Source organism: Triticum dicoccoides, chromosome 3B, assembly GCF_002162155.2.
Source record: "Triticum dicoccoides isolate Atlit2015 ecotype Zavitan chromosome 3B, WEW_v2.0, whole genome shotgun sequence".
Classification (NCBI taxonomy): Eukaryota; Viridiplantae; Streptophyta; class Magnoliopsida; order Poales; family Poaceae; genus Triticum; species Triticum dicoccoides.
The window spans coordinates 166,583,020-166,590,891 of record NC_041385.1 but is presented as its reverse complement, the minus strand read 5'-3'; positions in this window follow the sequence as shown (position 1 = coordinate 166,590,891).

The window sequence follows — 7,872 nt, the reverse complement described above, 5'->3', positions numbered from 1 at the left end:
GAGCATGGTACTCACAAAGATTTCATCCGCCCCCAGCGGTTTGAATGAGGCATTTACAAGCCCGCTCAAAGGCTTTGAGGTATGTAGTGAAAAATGGACAACTTTTTGGTTGTGAAGCACGCGCTAGGCGTGCTCCCTATAGATACTAGCCCCTGAGACTCTGGTTGCCTGCCATAGGCAGCAAACAGGGGATCATATACTAATGGCTGCGCCGTACATGTGCGCAGGTATACAAGGATCCGACAGCCGACCAGTATGTTGAAGTTGCCGAACTAAGGAGGCATATCGGATCCATCGATGCCGATATCACGCTGGTGAATAAACGGCTTGAGGAGTCACAGGGTATGTGCTCGGTTTTCCTTATTATTATATATAGGAAAATGCAAAAGGGGCATAATATTAATGCCATGTGTTTGCACTGTAGATGGTGCTGCTGCCGTGGAGGCCCTGAGGGCGGAACTTGCTCAAACCAAGGAGCAATCTCGGGCTAGCAATGCGGCTGCCCTAAAGGCGGCCAAAGAATTGAGAGCCGAACAGGCTGCTCATCGCCGAAGCGAGGAAAAGATAGCCAAAATGCCTGTGGAGTTAAAGAATGCCGTCGACTGGTACACACTCCTCGAAAAGGATAATAAGGCTAGTTCGGCCGAGCTGGACAAGGCACTTAATGCCGCCAAGGAGATGCGGACCGAGATCCGCAGTATGCGGGAGGAGCTCCAACAGACCGACAAAATCCTACCTGGGCGCTCATTCTTACTGCGTACGAAGTTCTTGGATCCGAAGTATGCTCCCCTGGCAGGGCGCTTGAGTCCTGCGGACGCATATGCGGACTTGACGAATAGTACAGCTGACGCTGTCAAGTTCTTCAAGGGTCAAGGCGGTGAAGAAGTGGAGAAGCTTTTCTGGTCGCAGTTCAACTCCCACTCGCCCGCTGCCGCTAAATGAGAAGGTGGCTGCTATGGCGGAGCTCCACAGGCTATCCGGGCTTGCAATGCGGTTTGTAATAGACCATCTTTGGCCGAAGGGGCCTAGGCCGGACAACTATTTTGGTTTGGTGCAGCAATTCCTTGGAGCCGTGTCTCGGATTGACACCATGAAGAGGTCGGCGTGCATAGAGGGTGCGCGGATGGCTCTAGCCCACGTTAAAACATATTGGACGGATATGGAGGCCACTGTAATAGCGACCCAGGATCCGGCGGGAGGCCAGTATCTGTCTGAGCACTACTTGACGCAAGTCACAGAAGGTGCCCGCCTAATAGAGGCGCAGTGCTCGAAGAATGTTTTATTCGAGTGATAAGTCGAATCATTGTAAAAACGATAATTATGAGGCTATGTTTATACTTTTGCCTGGAAGTATGATTGTACGCCCTTTGTGGCCGTTCTTGTATGTATAAGTAGTCTGAAAGATAGCAGTTGTTGGCTTCAGCCCCCACGCATACAATGCGGGGGTATTCGCAAAAAATATGCTTAATCACACTTGATCCAACGTCTTGGTCCATGAAGGAGGTGAGCGCATGTCGAACTAGGCAACCGGACTATATAGCTGTAACACTTTCGCTTAGCCATGGGAGTATAATGGTGGGGCTACTATGTAGCCCCTGGTACCTTCGCGTGCACCCGAATATGGGCGCGTGTGTACATGGCCGGAAAACGGCCCTTCGTTAATGTGGAGGAGTCTTTAGGGATTCCGGTGAGTCTTCGAGTGGTTGAACAGTCTCTCGCTGTATCATGACAGTCAGTTTTCAGCTTTCTCTACTGAGGCGCTCATCTGGAATAACCAGGGCACAATCGCAGTAGTTCTCCTTTGGCCTGCCTTACCTGGATGATAACGGAACGTAAGGCGGCAAACCCAGGAGCCAGGCAAACCCAACATTTGACCAAAGACATGATTCGAAGCTGATGCATATACGGCCAAACTCGTGACGCCGAACACTCCCGAGGGTATTCGGTCTTTTGTAAAAGAAAATAGGCTGACAAGAGCCTATTATAAGCCCTTAATTTCTAGGTACGTGCAATTTAGTCTGCCATGGCCAAATGCCAATAACAACAGTATCCTCTGTGGGTATAGAATCCATGGGATGGTTAAACAACAAGAGGCAGTAGAAAAGGTTTACATAGGGGCTTAATCTAAAAAGAAACCTGTTGCACGTCTGCACCTTTATCTCCGTTGTGCCGTATCCTGGAAGGGTATCGCGTGAACGTTGTCTGTAAAAAAAGAACTCATAGGAGAGTGCAACGTAAGTATGCGATTAATAATAAAAGTGTCAGATGTTGGTCTGCCAATAAGGTCGAGCCAAGTGTGGGGCTGTATTGAATATAGACAGCCCCTGGTTTCCATTATGGGATTACATACACGGTGCCCTGTTTGAATTTTATCCGGGCTATCGGACTCGTCTAACCGTGTATGTGGTCGTAATGACCAGTCATGTTTTCTAATATTGGAGGCCGCTTATAGTCCGGCTGCTAGGGCCGTCGCGTATTCCTCTGCGCGTGAAGGGCGCTCTATGATTCCGCTAACGGTGATGACGCCACGGGGACCGGGAATCTTGAGTGTAAGATGGCCATAGTGCGGCAATGCGTTGAAGCAGGTGAAGGCCTTTCTTCCTAGCAATGCGTGATAGCTGCTTTGGAAGGGTGCGACAGTGAAGATCAGCTCTTCGCTTCTGGAGTTGCCTGGGGAGCTGAATGTTACTTCTAGCACGACGGAGCCCCCGGCGCAGGCTTCAACGCCTGGTATCACCCCTTCAAAGGTGGTGTTGCTTTGTCTAATTCTGGATGGGTTTATCCCCATTCTGCGGACAGTGTCCCCGCATATTAAATTGAGACTACTGCCGCCGTCCATGAGGACACGGGTGAGACGGTATCCGTCGATTATTGGGTCAAGCACCAAGGCCTGTGATCCTCCGCGTCGAATACTTGTTCGGCCGTATATGTGATCGAAAGTGATCGGACGAGACATCCAGTAATGAGATGTAGGTACGATGGGCTCTACATTATGCGCGTCTATGGGTGCACGTCCATGCCTTCTCATGGATGTGTGAGTCGCGTGGATCATGTTTACTGTTTTAACCTCTGACGGGAATTTTTTCTGTCCCCCAGTGTTCGGCTGGCGAGGTTCATCCTCGTCTTCGCTTGGTGTGTCCCTCCCCTTGTGTTCGGCATTTAGTTTGCCGGCCTGCTTGAAGACCCAGCACTCTCTATGGGTGTGGTTCGCGGGTTTCTCCGGGGTGCCATGAATTTGGCATAGTCCGTCTAGGACTCTGTTCAGACTGGACGGTCCCTCTTTACTGCCTTTGAATGGCTTATTTTGCTGATCAGGTCGAGAGCCCCTGAATCCGGTGTTGACCGTCGTGTTATCCGGGCTCTCTTCCTTGTTTGGGCGTTTGTTTTTATTACGCCGTGGCTTCCCGTTGCCATCCCTTATTTCGGATGTGCTGGGGTCGCTGGTGCCTTTACGAGCCAACCAGCTATCTTCACTCGTGCAAAAGCGGGTCATAAGGCTTGTTAAGGCTGCCATTGTCCTCGGCTTTTCTTGGCCGAGGTGTCGGGCGAGCCATTCATCATGGATGCTGTGTTTGAAAGCCGCTAAGGCTTCGGCATCCGGACAGTCGACGATTTGATTCTTCTTAGTGAGGAATCTGTTCCAAAGCTTGCGGGCGGACTCTCCGGGCTGTTGGATTATGTGACTTAGATCATCTGCATCCGGAGGCCGGACATAAGTCCCTTGGAAATTGGCCCTGAAAGCGTCTTCGAGTTCCTCCCAACTCCCAATTGAGTTTTCGGGGAGGCTTTTCAACCAGTGTCGAGCTGGTCCCTTCAATTTGAGGGGAAGGTATTTGATGGCGTGGAGGTCATCCCCACGAGCCATGTGAATATCCAGGATAAAATCCTCGATCCAGACCCCTGGGTCCGTGGTGCCGTCGTATGCTTCTATGTTCAGAGGTTTGAAGCCTTATGGGAATTCATGGTCCAGTACTTCTTCGATGAAGCACAGGGGGTGAGCAGCCCCTCTGTATCTGGATGCGCTGTGGCATGTAGTCGGCTGTTGTTGTGTCTGGAGTTTATTCCGCACTGGTATATGGCTTGTGTGAGCGTTTGGGTGACCATATTCCTTCGCCGGGGTGTGTCTTTTAGGTCCATAGATGGACCTGGCTGCACCGGCCTTCTTATCCAGATGCTCATGTAGATCGTGCGCAGTGTCCGTGGCCGCTCTATTATGGTTGTGAAGTGGTGCGTCTGGTTTCTTGGTCGAGTTTTCTTTTGGTGGAACGACTGCGTCGTCGAAATCTGGCAGTAGCTTGCGCTTCGGATAGCTTTTCGTATGGCGGTCATCACCATATCTTTCTTTGGTGTCTAGCACTTTATTCCATCTTTGGCTGAGCTTTTCTTGTGCGGCCTTTAGCCGTTGCTTCTGCTTTTTTAGACTTCTTGCGGTGGCCATAAGCTTTTTGTGGAGGTTGTCTCGTTCCACTTGTTCGTCCGGGATGATGAATGCATCGTCGTCCGGATTGTCTTCCTGTTCTGGAGCTGCTTCCTGAGCCCGTCCCTCCGGATCATTGTGATCGGATATTTGCTCCGAACTTGATTTGGCGTGACCTGGCTTATCCTGCTCCATTGCTGGGTCCGTGTGGTCGTTGTTGCTTTCAGAGTTTACGGGTATATCGACCCTTCTTGCGCTCTTGTCGCTATTTTTGCAATTGCTGGACTTTGAGCGGCGTCTGCGCCGCCTTTTTGGCTTTTGTCCGGGTGTTTTATCCTCCGGATTATCGATGTCGTCCTTATTGGGCATATCTACCATGTATATATATTGTGTGACAAGGTAGTAGTCCCGCGCCCCAGGGATTCTGGAGCTTCTCCTGCATCGTCGTCCATACCGTCGATGTCTTCGGAGTCGAAGTCAAGCACGTCAGTTAAATCTTCGATCGTGGCAATGAAGTGGGTGGTGGGTGGGCATCGAATTCCTTCGTCGCCTGCTTCCCACTCGAGCCGGACATAGTTCGGCCCAGAGCCTCCTGACAAAGAGAGACTTTAATGAGTTCAGCACGTCGCCAAAGGGAGAGTGCTGAAAGATGTCCGTAGTGGTAAACTCCATTACCAGAGCCCAACCTGGATCGGCTGGCTCAAGAGCGAGCGGATCGGGACCAACGACCGGATACGAGTCTAGGGGCCCGAGGTTATAGGGCTCCATAGAGGTGAGACCTGTGTTCGGCTCCACCGCTGATGAGTGTGCGGCCTGTGGGGCGGGGCCCAGTCCTCCGTCCATAGGCAACGCAACCTGCTCCGGATTTAGATCCGAGGTTGCTGCGGGGGTGAGATCCCGAGCATTGTCCGACAGCAGGTCTAGGCCGTGCTCGTCGTGACTGTCCGGCGCTCCTGGCACAAGCTTGAACCCGTCGAAGATCAAGTCTCAGCGGATATCTGCTGTGTAGTTCAAGTTTCCGAACCTGATCTGGTGGCCAGGGGCGAGGCTATCAATCTGCTCCGACTGGCCAAGCGAATTGGCCAGCAGCGTGAAGCCGCCAAACACAAAGATCTATCCGGGGAGAAAAGTCTCACCCTGGACTGTGTTGTTGACGATTGAAGACGCCATCAAGCCTCAAAGCGACGACACAGAGGAACTCTCAATGAAAGCACCAATGTCGGTGTCAAAACCGGCGGATCTCGGGTAGGGGGTCCTGACCTGTGCGTCTTAGGCTGATGGTAACAGGAAGCAAAGGACACAATGTTTACCCAGGTTCGGGCCCTCTCGATGGAGGTAAAACCCTACTTCCCGCTTGATTAATATTGAAGATATGTGGAATACAAGAGTAGATCTACCACGAGATCGTAGAGGCTAAACACTAGGAGCTAGCCTATGATGGTATGATTGTAATTGTGATCGGCCTTCTAAGAACCATGCTCCCCGGTTTATATAGACACCGGAGGGCTGGGGTTTACATGGAGTCGGTTACCAGGAAGGAAATATAATATCCGGATCGCCAAGCTTGTCTTCTACGCAAAGGAGAGTCCCATCCGGACACGAGCCGAAGTCTTGAGTCTTGTATCTTGACGCTTCTATAGTCCGGACGATGTATACAGTCCGGCTGTCCGGATACCCCCTTATCCAGGACTCCCTCAGCTGCCTTTTTGTACAAAATCGACCTGCTTCCTCCAGGCATCATCCAATCCCTTCATATGCAAGGCTTGTTGGAGGAACGACCATTTAACCTTATCATACGCTTTTTTGAAATCCACTTTGAAGATCACTCCATCTAGTTTCTTCGAATGGATCTCGTGAAGCATTTCATGTAGGACAACCACACCCTCTAGTATGTTTTTTCCCGGCATGTAAGCCATATGCATTGGTTGCACCACACTATGTGTAACCCACGTTAGTCGGTTTGTACCAACTGTCGGTGTCAAAACTGGCAGATCTCTGGTAGGGGGTCCCAAACTGTGTGTCTGAGGATCAAAGGTAACAGGAGGCAGGGGACACGATGTTTACCCAGGTCCAGGCCCTCTTAATGGAGGTAATACCCTACTTCCTGCTTGATTGACTTTGATGTGTATATGGGTTACAAGAGTTGATCTACCTCGAGATCGTAATGGCTAAACCCTAGATGTCTAGCCTGTATGATTATGATTGCCTCTAAGGACTAAACCCTCCGGTTTATATAAGCACCGGATGGGACTAGGGTTGTACAAAGTCGGTTTACAAAGGAAGGAAACTACACATCCGCATGCAAAGCTTGCCATCCACCCAAAGGAGAGTCCCATCCGGACACGGGAGAAGACCTTCTATCTCGTATCTTCACGACCCATCAATCCGGCCCACGTCACATAGGCCGGCTCCCCGAGGACCCCACAGTCCAGGTCTTCCTTAGTAGCCCCTGAACCGGGCTTCAATGATGATGTATTTGGCGCGCAGATTGTCTTCAGTATTGCAGGGCAGGTTCCTTCTCCGAGTACTCCAATGCAGTCCTCCACACATTATAGTTGTATCCAGCTTTGTTAAATAATTACAGCCTTAAGCTGTGAGGGTAAAAATACTCAGAACAAAGTAAGTCACGTCCATAGGCAATTTTTTCAGCGAGGTGTTAGGTCCAGGCCTTGTTAGTATTCTGAACCGTTTTATAGCCGTCGCTTCATGTTTCGAGGCACGATCATAGGCACGTCTTGTCAAAGCAGGGATCGTGTCCCCTTATCAGGGGATTCTTATCAATAGGGGTTTGGGTAATCCAACCGTGTTGTTCACACGTCCCCTTGGGAATAGGCGAGATTTAAGGCTTATGAGGGGACACTTGATATCCACTGCCTTTATAAGGAGATAAGGATCCATCTTTTTACCCCACGCCTTCTTCCTCCTCAGCCTATCTGCCATTCAAGCTCGAGCGCCCAAGTTCCAATCATTTCCACCGCCACCAAACACTCCTAGCCATGTCTGGATCTGGAGCACATGGCAAGTGCATGGCTTCCTCTGTTACAGAGGAGAACATCAAGGAGCTTCGGAAAGTTGGGTACTTGGCCACAGACATAGTCCACCGGCTCCCTGCCAAGAAGCAAATCATTCCTACCCCGGAACCTAATGAGAGGGTAGTGTTCATTCCCCATTTCCTCCGCGGACTAGGGTTTCCCCTCCATCCTTTCGTCCGCGGTCTCATGTTTTATTATGGGCTAGATTTCCACGATCTAGCCCCAAATTCCTTCCTCAACATTTCGGCATTTATCGTCGTGTGCGAAGCATTCCTTCACATCCCTCCCCACTTCGGCCTATGGCTCAAGGTCTTCAATGTGAAGCCTAAGGTAGTTGAAGGTCAACATGCGGAGTGCGGCGGCGCCATGGTGAGGAAACTTCCCAACATCACCTAGCCAAAGGGGACCTTTGTGGAGACTATC